Source organism: Malaya genurostris, chromosome 3, assembly GCF_030247185.1.
Source record: "Malaya genurostris strain Urasoe2022 chromosome 3, Malgen_1.1, whole genome shotgun sequence".
NCBI lineage: Eukaryota > Metazoa > Arthropoda > Insecta > Diptera > Culicidae > Malaya > Malaya genurostris.
Window position 1 is genome coordinate 103870229 of NC_080572.1, and position 14710 is coordinate 103884938.

A 14710-nucleotide genomic window follows, 5' to 3' on the forward strand; every position below is an offset into this window, starting at 1 on the left:
ACTATCAACTGTTTGTCACGATTCAAATTAAAATGATGCCTTGTTATTTCTTACATTTCGTCTTCGACTCATCAGTATGCAGCATTTTCAATTCACTTGATAATGCTACTTACAAATTGAACTAGTATGGTGCAATCCAGCACTTCACCACACAGTTCGCCAGTATTAAACATTTTGAACATCATGTTCAGTGCTTTCTATTGCAAAGGGTGGTTTCTTTCTACGTGATTATAAACACTGAAAGATTACGAGATGATCACTCATAAACATTTTCTAATTTGTCACCAAATCTTTTTCATCGTAAACAAGGTTAACTTTATCACAACACCGCTGTTAGATAAACACTTGTTATCATAAAATTCTCAAATCGAATGAACACAATTTCACCAAACGCTTTAACCATCGATGTTGTTTTCATTGACATTTTGAAGCGACGCGAACAGATTTCAACTAAAAAAGTTGTTGATTTTGCATTGCGATTATTGTTTTGCTTTCAACTGTCTCCGGCATTTGACAGCATTCAAAACAACATATTTTTCAACTATTTGAATATATGCAAATCAAAAATCAAATGATCGAAGGGTTCTCCGTGCATATAGAAGAAATAAGATTTGACGCGGCAATGAGTTTTGACGTTTACGTCACTTATACCATTATACCACCAGAATCGTAAGTGACAGCCTATCGAACTTCAAACCTGTTTAACCCTTTCACGACCATAAGATGTCCAGGACGAAATATGTCAGTACAACACAATATTTTAGCTATTGTGGGTGTAAAGTAAGAGAATATCACCAGAAAAACACAGTAGGGTGCGAAAATTTCAAATAAATTCATGGGAAATTTATTTTTAGAATAAATTAGTTATGGTATTCTACGAAACGATTTTGTATACTTGTTTAGCAAAAGTGGACGTTTTTTTTATAAGATTTATTTATTCAGGCCTATTTGCGTACAAGCTTTACGTGGTTGAATTAGCCGATTTTTTAAATAAAGAATTTTTTGAAGTGGATCTCGTTGTCACTCTTTTTGTAGGAGGAGAAGAACTTCCATTTCCCTCCTGCGAGGGTTGCGGGGGAACTTTGTTCGTGGCTCGTCTCGTTATCCATTGCCTTATCGGTTGTATTGTTGTTGGTGTCCGTCTTCGTTTCGTTTTCCTTGTTGTTCGTAGTCTTGAGCTCGTTGCTTTAAATGCGCCTTGTTGTACATTGGTTGGAGTTGCTGGTTGGTTTGATGGTGAAACATGTGTACTGCGCTCACTAGTTTTCGTTGTTAAACGGTTTACCTTGTCTTTGGTTCAAGATGTCTTTTTCGCAGTTCAGTGCAAGGTTTACCATAGTGTGCAGGTTGTTAACAAAACTGACATGTAACCAGCTGATTTTCATAGGTAATCAACGTTTTACACGGACGTGTCCCACCTTGACCACAAATGATGTAAGATGGAATTGCCTTACGTAGTTGCATACGCCCAACTCGCACGCCATTCCGGATGCCGGGGAAAAAATTCCGCCATACTTCCCTTTCGATGGAAAGGATTTCACCGTACTGCGACATATTCTCCCGAACGAACTTATCGGTGTCCTGCGGGGGAAGATCATGCACGCGTACTTCTATGGCATTGTCCACCATGTGCACAAGGATTTTGTATTTAATGTTGTCACACTCAACGCTGTGCACATCGTTGTTAACCGAAGCGAATGCAAGTGCATCGCTTTCACGTTTAAACATAATGTACACACAGTTAGACGCCTTGTTGAATTGAATCTCACTTACATTATTAGCATCTAGATGCATTCGTTCTTTAAGTAAGATTTCAAATTCATTTGCTGCTGGTCTAACTTTGCAACGCTTGAAATCTATACAAATTGAATTCGGTCTTGCAGGCCAGGTTTCAGGCTTTGTTAAATCGTATTTAACCATTTCGTACACTCTATTGTTCACTGGCGTATTGTCTTAGTTTCTTTTGTTTCGACAGTAAACGATTTTCGACTGTGTCGGGTGAGATGCGAGCACGAACTGGAAAAGTGGACGTTGCACATAACACATTTATTATGTGTTCTATTTTCTATACGTCGTTTTGCACAAACAGTTTTAGTGCAATGAAGATCGACAGTTCTTTTTCATTATTCATTCAGAAACACATTTGCCGCCTTGGAAATAAGTTTTTTAACATTCAGTAAAAAAACACATCGATTTAATAATATTTGAAGAATCGATCACGACTTTTATAAAAGAAAAATATATTACCTCATGAGCGTTAAGGGCGGATGCCAGTTTGTTTTAGGGCGTTTGAGAGGGCTATTTTCACGCTTCAAATCTTATTTCCTGAGAAACGATGACGATTTCAAAAAAATGCAACTGACAATCTCTTAGAAAATTAGTTTGTAAAAATTTCAGAATGATTGTTTGCGTTTAGCGGTCGGGAAAGCCTTTTTTTCTGAAGGAAGAATTGCATAGCTGAAAACGGCAACTTTCAGCTTGTTCATTGAATATCTCGCCTTCAAAAGCATGGATCAAAAATCTATCCTGACAATGTCTAGATAATTTTATTTAGATGCGATTAGTGCATAAAAACATATATGTTGTCGCGATGAAAATTAAGTGAAAGCTATTTTTGTGGAGGTAAGTCGATTTCTATGTCGGCGCCATTTTAGTTCCCTGGTAACGTAACGAAACATGAGAGAGAAATAAAATCGACTCAAAAAGGCTGCCAAACAAGCGGCAGCTTTCTTGGATTTTATGTGATGTAGTCAAACTTGTAACCGAAAATATCAAAACTTTCTTGGCCACCCGGCCACATCGAGAGTCATTCTGCACGTTTGCGAGAGAGCATGGAGAGAAATGTAATACGCACAGCGAGCCAAGTGGTTTTACGCGACCTACAGGCCTCAGCCCTTAAGGGGTTAAAGAAACAGTAGTAGTTTCAAAACGATCCCAAGTTCATCAAAATCGGTTCAGCCATCTTCGAGAAAATTGAGAGGAATACAAAAACACGTTTAGTTGGTTACGTCACTCATACCATTATATCTCCGGAACCAAAAATCACAGCGATCTGATCTTCGAACTCAATCAATGATTCAATAGTACCTTTCAAGCAAGCCTAACTTTGTTGAAATCGATTTATCCATCTTCGCGAATCTTTAAGCGCAAATAAAACAATGCATTTTGTCGGTTACGTCACTTATACCATCCTATCTCCGGAATAAAAAAATCACAGCAAATACAGATCACAGATTCCTAGCACCAAATATCTATATATTGGGGTCATCTTCCTCGCACCAAATATCCAATAGACCCCATGCTTCAATCAAACGTTATTTACAGTATATCATGTGAAGACTGTAATATGTGCTATATCGGCATGACAAGAAATCAACTAAAAACAAGGCTCTATGGGCATAACAGCAACATAAATCAGTACCACAAACTGAGAGACGCTGGTAAAAACAGCAACGATGAACAGATGAACAATCTTGGGGAAAAAACTGCCCTGATCCAACATATGATCCAACACAATCACACGTTTAATACAGCACAAGCCAAAATCATCGACAGAACCTACCGATCGTCATCTCTACCCATACTCGAGATGTGCCATATTACAAACACAGCCAATACCATCAACCACCGTACCGATGTAGACGGACTCAACACTATCTACGCAGGCATTTTACACACAATTAAAGCTACCACTAGTCGCCGAAAAAGAGTCACAACAGAGAGGAAAATGATTGTGGATCACGTGTCTCACTAAGCACACAAGCAACATCAGTTTGTTCACCAAATTTCTACTGACCGTTGTCAAGCAAGTGTACACCCAGAGAGTCTGTGACTGCTATCGACTACCAAATGCAAATATCCGCGAAGCAATTAAAGCCGTTTAAAATTGTTAAACTTCTTACCGTTGGCAATCAACGTACTCGACAAAAACGAATTGACTAAAGTGAGTTTAAAATATGTTTGTGGTATTTGTGTTCATGTAACTTTTTTGTACCTTCTTTTTGACAATAATAAAAACACAACTTTACAGTTTCCCTTGAAAAAGGCCATCAAAAACGGCCGAAACGTCGGGCAATTTAAGGATTAAATCGTTTGCCTAGTGATTTGGGACTGAGAAAGCCGTCAATACTTATATATATATACACTGTAATAGAAGTGCCTTGTGTTGTGTTGATCAATCGAGAAACAGAAAGAAATATGAAGAGAATCTGAACCAGATCAAAAGATTCAGAAGTTCGTAATTACCAATTAAAAAGCACATTCTAGATAAAACTTTATTCATCCAATTACTCAAATCAATGAAAGCTTCTGTTTGGAAACGAATTTGATTGATAAAAACTTTATATTATTAAAATAATGAAATAAAAACAAAAAAATATAAAATTTCATCATCATGCAATAGTATATCTCTTGTTTCTCTATCTCTAGTTTCTTTCGCAAACTATTGTAAATATCTTTTCAGGCGCAGAAATGCACAGGATCGCATAGTGATTTTTGTTTTTAATTTTATTTGTTTATTTTGTGAAGCAGGGAAAAATCCGCTGGAAACTCATTTGATCTCTGACTCCAACAGGCATAAAACCTCCTCATCCTTTGTAACAACAGATTTTTCACATCCAAATGATACATGGGGGAAGATGGGGTAAAATGCACTTTCTAAGCAAACTTAAATATATCTTAAATAAAGAGAATAAAACGAAAAAGTTGCACGCATAACTGCCTTTTCGTCGCTATTATTTCTCATAGTAACGAACATCCATCGTAAAATACATGAGATATCTCATGTTTCACAACCCTTCAAAAATTTCCGTTGAAATATGGAGATGTATGGAATAATGGAGAACATAAATAATATGCATTATAAACTACGCGAAGTCGCGGGTATCTGGATGGGGATGGGGCATAAATCATGACTACAACGGGGTAAAACCCACCCTCAAACAGCTTTTTCATTATTTTTAAGAAAAGTTTTAGTCTTTTCAACGAATGAGCAATTGCCAAATGAAAAATAGTTGACTATTATACATTAAATGGGTAACTTATACATGATTTTCGTAAGCGAGTTCTTTAGTATTTTGTCCCACAAAATTCCGTTCAGTTTGCCCCCATGAACATGGGCTGAAAACTTTAACGATTTTTCAATTTGATTGAAAATACATTATTTGTATTAGATCTGAATTTAGAAAATCGAAAGATTGGCAAAGAAGTGAACTAGTTACATAATTAAAATCGTCTTCCTTACTGTATAAAATTTCAATTGAATCCCAAAAATTACATATAACAAATATACAATTGTTTTTTTGTGAATTTGAATTTCTGCGGAAAACTTCTGAGAAAAGCAAGGAGTGCGTTTCACCTCTGGTGTGCGATTTAACCCATCTTCCTCTTTATAATAAACTTAAATAATACATCGAATAATCCAGTTTCACTTACATGCTAACACTTAAGCTAATCTGACAATTAAATTAGAAACAATCGTTTAATTGAAAACGAGATAAGGAGTGTATCGAAAATAAGCTATAAACTAATTTTTTTTTCAAATTATGACAAAAACCTGTTTTAATCAACCTAGTGGTGTGATAATGCCTTTCTCTTCTTTCATAACATGAAAATATATTTTATACTTTTATTAAATAATTTCGGATACTAATTTTCACACCAATTGATTCAGATTGATTCAAGTAGTTCACAAAAGCATGCCTCAGTGTTTATGTCACACAGTCAGCATCATTTTAGCAAACTAGTACTTGACATTTGCGTTGCCTATTTGTATGAGAATAGTGATGCTAATCTAAAAAATTAGTGGAATTTTAATATATCTTGAAAAATCACCATAGGGGGGAGTACATGAGATTTTCGAAATCGAAAAAAAAATTTTGATGCCAAAAGGTTTAGAATTGCATGAAACGTCGAGATTTAGTGTCATCTCGAAAAAAAAATTTTTTTTTAAAATTCGACTTTTTGGGACTTAGAAAAAATATCAAAGTTCAAAAGTCCCAGAAAGTCGATTATTTCAAAAAAATTTTTTTTGAGAGGACACTAAATTTCGATGTTTCATGCAGTTTTAAGAGTTTCGGCATAAAAAAAAATGTTCGATTTTGGAAATTTCATGTACTCCCCCCTATGGTGCTTTTTCAAGATCGAAAATGGTCAAACCTTTACCACCGGGAAGCACCCCTTACGCAAGTCCGATTTAACTCAAATTTTGCACGAAGGCTTTTTTCGAGCTGCTTAAACTTTTGAGCACTAGCTTAGCTTAACGAAAATAGAGGTGATCTCAAAATTTTGGCACCTTTATATATAAGAGCGGTAAAAATCAACGTGTTTTGTCGGTTACGTCACATATACCATCATATATCTGGAACCAAAAGTCACAACCATTTGATCTTCGAAATTGGTCAATGGCTCGACAGTAGCTTTCAAACGAGCCCAAGTTTGTTCAAATCGGTTCAGCCATCTCTGAGAAAATTGAGCGCGTAAAAATACAACGCTTTTTGTCGGTTACGTCATTTATACAATCATATCTCCGGTACCAAAAGTCACAGCCATTTGAACTTCGAACTTAATCAATGGCCCGATAGTAGCTTTCAAACGAGCCCAAGTTTGTTAAAATCGGTTCAGCCATCTCTGAGAAAATTGAGCGCATCAAAATACAACGCGTTTTGTCGGTGAAAACTTTCTTCACGATTGCCCAGTAACGTTCGATGGGTCGAAGTAGAGGGCAATTTGGTGGATTGAAATTTTTCTCAACGAAATTTATACCCTTTTCCGCAAGTCAATTGAGTGGTTTTGGCATAGTGAGCCGACGCTAAATCCGGCCAAAACATTGAAGATGTACTGTGCTTCTTATATAAAGGCAGCAATCTCTTCTGGAGACACTCAGATTGATAGATTTCGGCATGTATAGTTCCGGTAGTGAAAGAAATGGTTGACTTCAAACCACAGGAACATATTGCTTGCCATACCAGTACCTTTCGACTGAATTTCTCAACTTGAATAGACCTGTCCGCATCGCTCATATCCTCCCCAACGACGACAGTAAAGTATTGTGGACCTGGAAGGGGTTTTGAGTCCTCCTTTTCATAAGTCTCATCGTCCATCAAAACGCATGCATCCGGACACTTCAAAAGACGCGAATACAATTTCCGGGCCCTCGTTGCTGCTCGCTTCTTCTTTTCTACACTTTGTTTCGAGATTTTCTGCTTTTTATTGGTCTTTAGGTGATTTCGCCTCTTGAAACGCTGGATCATTTCGACACTCGTTCGTGCTATTTTAAAAAATCACGTATTGACATTGATTTGTTCTTCATGATAAGAGATACCACTTTCTGGTACAGTTTCGGGTTGGAAGAACCGGTTTTTCTACCTCTTCTTGGTAGCTCATCCAAAGAATAGTGTTCCCCAAACCTATTATTGATGGTTTTAACACTGGCATGATGAATTCCAAACCGTTTCATCAATTTTCGCATAGTAATACCCTTCTCACTTAGCCATGTGTCCAGAACCTTAATTTTCATTGCCTTTTCAATACGCGACATTTTGAAAACGCAGAGTTTCAACCGCACAAACAAGTAAACAAACGAAAGCTGACAGCCAAATGCACAGCGTGCTGTAATCTGAGCATAAAAAACCATCACAAATACATGCGTACAACACAAATGTATGTGGATAGCTTATTTTCGATACACTTTACAACAAATTGTATTTAGCCATCTAGGATTCCTGAATTGAGGTTGCGAGTTAATGACATTAATTTCAACAACTTACTTGTCAAACTCGCCTCGTAAACACAAATTGTATAAAGATTTGAAAGAATATCCTCAATCCGAATTTAGAAATTCAAAACTAAAAATTATTGATATCCACTCGCGAAGTGTGAAGAAAAAGTATTCATAATTTCTTCAAAAGCAATGAGAAATGGTAAAATATTATTCGCTTATATACTGATAGGATATGTACTTCACAAGCTAGATATTCTTAGTGAACAATCTTCAAGCCAGTTGTAATTCCATACAAAAAAAGATCTTGTTTGAATATTATTAAGTTATTTATAGGGGACGGGTACAGCGTGATGGGTAAGTCGATGCCTTTCACGCAGCCTGCCTGGGTTCGATTCCCAACCCCGCACATAGGGTCAGAAAAATTTTCTTAACGTTAAAACCTCTATAATCGAAATAAAAAAAAAAGTTATTTGTAAAATGTTACATAGTTGGAATCAGTTAGATGAAGTATTGTTATCATGCCAAAGGTTTCGATCTGTAACAATAAACAATTTCGCATTAGGAACAGAATCGATTATAAGAGCATTTTGTTATAAATTGAATTAACTACGTCTGTTTCACAAGAGCAAAAAATGTAAACCCACTACACTCAACCGATGAAAATATTCCGTATTTCTCAATGTCGGTTTTACACGATACGTTTTGTGCGATGATTCGTTCAATTCATGCGGTTGTAATTTTGCGTGCCTTACTTTGGCATTGAATTTCACCTCAATGCTTGTTCATACCAAACATTTAAGAAAAATTAATTTTGAGTTATTAGTGGTTATGCCATGCTACTGAAAATTTTATCGTTAATTGTTGATAATATTGCAGATGATAAGGAGAAAAAAATATGTTACTGCGTTAAATACTACAAGAGATATTTGCAATTTTGTTCTTGTACAAAGTAAATTTTGAAAAAGGTGCTTCATAGTAAAGTAAGTCGCATTCAAAAAACCTGTTTTAATCCACCTAGTGGTGTAATGATGCCTTTCTCATTTTAATTTTCTCCTGTATATTACAGCAGAAATTCCCCGAACTACTACAATTTAAGAAAGTCCAGAAAATAGTTTTGAAGATTTCTGTTGCATCATACTACTACATTTATTTATAGTACCCTCAGGAACGGAATTCAGAGACCAGCACGACCAAAAACAGTTTGTATGAATTAGTATGACGAATAAATTGAAATAGTTTTGAGTCCAACTTTGAAGATTTTTTGGTATCGTCATATTCTATGACGGTTTGAATTTTGAAAACTTATCACGTATTTTTTATATTGGAAATCGGAATCGGATAAAATTCATGAATTTTATATGGGACCATAATATTATTCTAATTTGAATTTTTGTTTATTAAACTCGTTTTGGCCTTCTTTTAGCTTCTCTATTCCAGATACTTTCGGAAACGGAGTTCGAAAATCGGTGTAGTCAGTTAAAATCGCCTAATGGATTGTTAACCACTTCATTATGTTCAAAATTTTTGAAAATCGGTGCAGCCTTTTTGAAGAAATCGTATTGCGAAAATAAAATTTTTGGGTATCTTTCGGGATCAAAAACCGAATACCGGAAAAATTTAAATAAGTTTATTTGGTCATCGACTCTCAATATCTGTGAATAAGACAAATTTATGTGAAATTTGTACACTAATCACCCTGTATCTCCTGAACCGGAAGTCGAATATGTTGAAAAAACAAGCAGTTTTTATGGGACCTTAAGACCTTTTATTTGAATGTAAGATGGACGAAATCAGTTCAGCCATCTACTAGCTAAATGAGTGACATTATTTTATTATCATTACATCTATCATCCTGTAGCTCCGGAATCAGAATTTAGATCCAAATTAAATTCAAAAGCCTTATATGGAAGTATAGGGCTGTTTATATGAGTTTAAGTTTCTAGAAATCCGAAAGGCTTTTTGGAAACACGTGAACGAGCAAACGAAGGAGTCTGAGTTACCTTCTATAAAGAAGTTTGGATAGTTTACTGGTTCGTGTAAGCGGGAAATCTGCCAGCTTTTTTTCGGAAAAATTTGCTCGTGCCTTTATAAACGAACCCTTACACTCGCTGCGCTTAACGGTCCAGAGTCTAATAATTCATAAAATCTCATTCACATTGACGAGGATTCTATTCGAACGGCAATCGCTTGCATGAAGTGTTCTACCTCCTCTGGCCCTGACGGCTTACCGGCAGTTATATTGAAAAATTGCTCGACTGGTGTAATTGCTCTCCTTTGTCGACTATTTCGGATGTCACTCTCTAAAGAAGTTTTTCCCAAAATATGGAAATCTAGACCGGACACGTGATTAAACTGGACAGCTGAAACGCGCTTGGAGATTATACGGTATAGATGACTTGGAACAATACTCAGTTTAATGAATGTTTTGCTTTCAATTACTGAAAAGTGTTCTATTTAGCCCCGGTTTCTCCTATATCATGAAAACACAGTCTTTCAGTCAATCAAAGGTTTGAGCACCTTCAACAAATTGTATTTGAGATCACACAACTGCCACTAGTGAAGATCATTAAATGGATGCATGAAACTATCGTGTGTACCCCGTAGATAGCAAAAAAGATAAAAACAAAAGTCTCGAATCAGTATCGTGCGGCAAATTAGATGGGAAGAAATAGACTCGTGATCGATGTATAAGTTTATTTTGAATTTGTCTCCGTCGATACGGGACTGGTGACTCAGTACAGCGAAGCATGCTTAGTTTCGTTTAGCCAATTGGACTTTTTCTTCATGTGTTTTCATATGCAGGGTAGTTTAATTGGTAAAACAATTTCTCCGTTAGGAGTTAGCTACGAGTTCGAGTCCCGTCTCTGCGATAACATTTTCGCGGTTTTCATTACATCATTGTGTTCACATGTCAATTTTCCAATATGTTTTCCCCGTTAGCTAAAGACGGCTCTACGTCTTAACAAAGACTAAAAAACAAATCAACGAAATAATTGTTTTATGTTTATTTCTCCTTTTAGCTACCAAAATTTCAAAAGTTCTAAAATATGAAAAAACAAGTTTATCACTGTTTTTAGCAATAATTTGATGAAGATGTAGACCTATGAAAGCTTCAATAAAGTTATTGCTCAAACGACTGAAAGAGCATTCGTTTCCAAAATGCAATCAAAAAAGTCTTTAGCCACATGCATTCTGATTGCATAATTTAAATCATTTAAACAGCTTCATCAGAATTAAAGAGCGGGACAGAAACGCCAACAAATTAAAATGATGCGTTTCAAAAATGTGCAGCTCAATTCACGTTGTTAATAAACAAAACGAGTATTACAATGTTCCTCTTGGCGATTTGAGTTTTGTATAAAAATGCTAACTTTGTCTGCAGTTCAATGAATTTTTTTTTTTGAAAAATTCCAATGTCTATTATTTTATTTTTATCTTTCAATCTATACATAAAAAGTATTGTCAGTATTCTCGATGACATACCCGAAACAAATGAAACGTGTATCAATATACAGTTCTCAATCGGAACCTTTCCAGCCGACCAATGACCTGCAAACGGAATTATTACCAGTTTGTATTGATTCGAAGGAATCTCTGCTCACGTGCGCGACCCGCTGGCAAATGCTTTTAATTTTTATTGCATGTTTAATGTGCATGAAAACAACCGACTTCTCGTAACGATCACTACCCCATCCGGCGTCGCTAGTCTCTGGATTGGTGAAGCAAGACAAAAATAACTCATCGAAATACGGACGACCGTCGTGCGATGTTTGGAGTTGCCTTCTTCGTAGAGAGCATTAATTTGTCAACACTTTACAAGCATTTCTGACGCGAGCTACAAGTCACAATTACCACCAGTTGAAGTGTTCCCGGGTGTGTATGTGCCGATTCCTTTGTCGAATGCCACCCCAGCAGCTCGTTAACAAAATGAACCGCGCACAGCTTATTTCGCGGATGATTCAGATATCTCTCACCAAGCTAGAAATGGGAAAAGTTGTTGAATTACCGCCAACGAGGAAATCGCACTTCAAATCGAATCTCATCATTCGTTTGCCAACACTAGGTGGCATGTTGCAGTGCGGTAGCACGAACCATTCCACAAAACTTCTTTAGCTAAATTCAATAAGGCAGCGATGAAAGAAAACAAAAATCATTTTAATTATTCTAATTTTTCACATTATTCGCCGACTGTTTTGCTTCTTGACTGCTGCATTGCTGTAGGGCTGCTGCCCGTCGTCCCGGCCACGTACATAGGCAACCAGCAATATTTCCAGTGGCATATTTTTTTGTTGTTTTCGCTGCAAACTTCAATATTTGATATTGTTATGGAAATTAACTCCACTTCTTTCTATTTGAATATTTTATTGGACTGTGCTGGAGAGAGTTGCGACTAGCGGAGAATGTGATGAAGTGCCAGGTAGCGAAACTGTCAGAGCGATTGCAAAGCAAAGCTAGTTGCCAATCGAAGAGAATGTCATTTATCAACAAATACTAAGTGTCTAATTTTAGTTTGTTGATGGAACTGAAATGTTTCAAAGAGAGCTCATTAAGATGTTACTTTATTAGATTCGATCATTTTCTAGAATTAAAAGAAAGGATTGAGCTTCAAAGCACTATTCCAGTTGGCATCACTGCGACTCCGAGTACGAGAAAAACTTCAACAAATTTGCATTTCTATCATTCGATCACGATGATAAAAGAAACTATGAATCTTTCGTCAGCTGGTGGCGTTGTGTGATTTGAATATATATTTCAGATTTGCGAAACAACAACGTGCGGATCCGTTATGACCGGTCAAGCAGTGCTCAGCCCGAACAACTTGACTTATTGGTAGTCTGACCCACTAGCGGGTAGTAAAAAAATATATATTGCATACAGTATCTCCGATGAGGTTTGTTGGTTCAGATTGTATAACAGACAGTATTCAATCAGGAAATATATTCCCGTTCGGAAAACTTTGACAACGTTTTCAGATGTTGGCAAACGAGAAAATATATGCAAAAAGTTATGAAAATTACTCATCGAAGAGTGTTTTGACAAGCTGTCTGAAAATGACATAAACTCAAGAAATCAATTCGCTTCCGTGCTTTCGCTCAAAGGGAATTGAGATAGTAAAAAGATTTCATCAAGAACAATTTCAATGAATGAAGGATATTGACATTCACCATCCTGCGTTCATCATCGATCAAGCGTTACTGGGTTATACCTACATTAAATTCAATCGAAGTTTCGCATAAAGAACAAAAGTAGCATGATGTCAGAAATACAACTGAACGAGTATATTTAATGTTTAGAAATGCATTATGTTTAGGAGTTCATGTCACGAAAAGATTAGTTCTGTTGGAAATTAAGTAATATATGATTTTTCGCCTTATAGACCCATTGCGATGTTGTCCTGCATCAGAAAATTGTTCGAAAAAATCATTCTACGACGTCTCGACACTTGGGTCGAGACGAACGGGTTGTTGTCTGATACTCAGTTTGGCTTCCGTAGAAATAAAGGGACGAATGACTGCCTTGCATTACTTTCGTCTGACATCCAAATTGCCCTCGCTCAAAAGCAACAAATGGCATCTGTATTTTTAGACATTAAAGGAGCATTTGATTCAGTTTCCATTGATGTTCTTTCAGACAAGCTCCACCAACATGGACTTCCACCGGTTATAAATAATTATTTGCACAACCTTTTGTCAGAGAAATGCATGCATTTTTCACATGGATATTTGGCAACATTCAGAATTAGCTACATGGGTCTACCGCAAGGATCATGCCTCAGTCCGCTCCTTTATAATTTTTACGTGAATGACATTGACAGCTGTCTAGTAACCCCATGTACACTAAGACAATTGGCAGATGATGGCGTGGTTTAAGTTACTGGACCCAAAGCTATTGATCTGCAAAAACCATTGCAAGATACCTTAGATAACTTGTCCGTTTGGGCTGTTCATCTGGGTATCGAATTCTCTGCGGAGAAAACAGAGCTGGTCGTCTTTTCACGAAAGCATGATCCCGCGCAGCTTCAGCTTCATATGATAAGAAGAATGATACAACAGGTTTTGACTTTCAAATACCTTGGGGTGTGGTTTGATTCCAAATGCACGTGGGGAGGACACATTAGGTTTCTGATAACAAAATGCCAACAAAGAGTAAATTTTCTTCGAACAATAACAGGATCTTGGTGGGGTGCTCATCCGGAAGATCTAATAAAATTGTATCAGACAACAATACTTTCAGTGATGGAATATGGATGCGTTTGCTTTCGTTCCGCTGCAAACTCTCATATTATCAAACTTGAGCGAATTCAGTACCGTTGTTTGCGAATTACCTTAGGCTGCATGCATTCGACACATACAATGAGTCTTGAAGTTCTGGCGGGAGTTCTTCCATTGAAAGATCGTTTTTGGGAGCTTTCATCGCGACTGCTAATAAGATGTGAGGTACTGAATCCCCTGGTTATTAATAACTTCGAAAGGCTAGTTGAGCTTCAATCTCAAACAAGATTCATGACAGTATATTTTAACCATATGTCACAGGAAATCAACCCTTCAAGATATATTCCTATCCGTGTCAGCCTCCTAAATGTCCCTGACTCAACTTTATTTTTCGACACAACCATGCAGCGCGAAGTGCGTGGAATACCGGAACACCTACGCTCGATGGAAATCCCAAAAATATTTACAAGTAAGTTCAGGCATATTGACTCTGAGAAAATATTTTACACGGACGGATCACGAATTGAAGAGGCTACTGGGTTTGGTATATTGAACAATAATGTTTCGGTATCATTTAAGCTTCAAGAACCTGCATCTGTTTATATAGCAGAGTTAGCAGCAGTTCATTATAGTTTGAGTGTAATCGTCACATTATCTCCAAACCATTATTTTCTTTTCACAGATAGTCTGAGTGCAATTGAAGCTATTCGCTCAAACGCTGCTTGCCAAAATGAACCTTTTTTCTTGGGCAAAATAAAACAGTGCCTGAACGTCATAT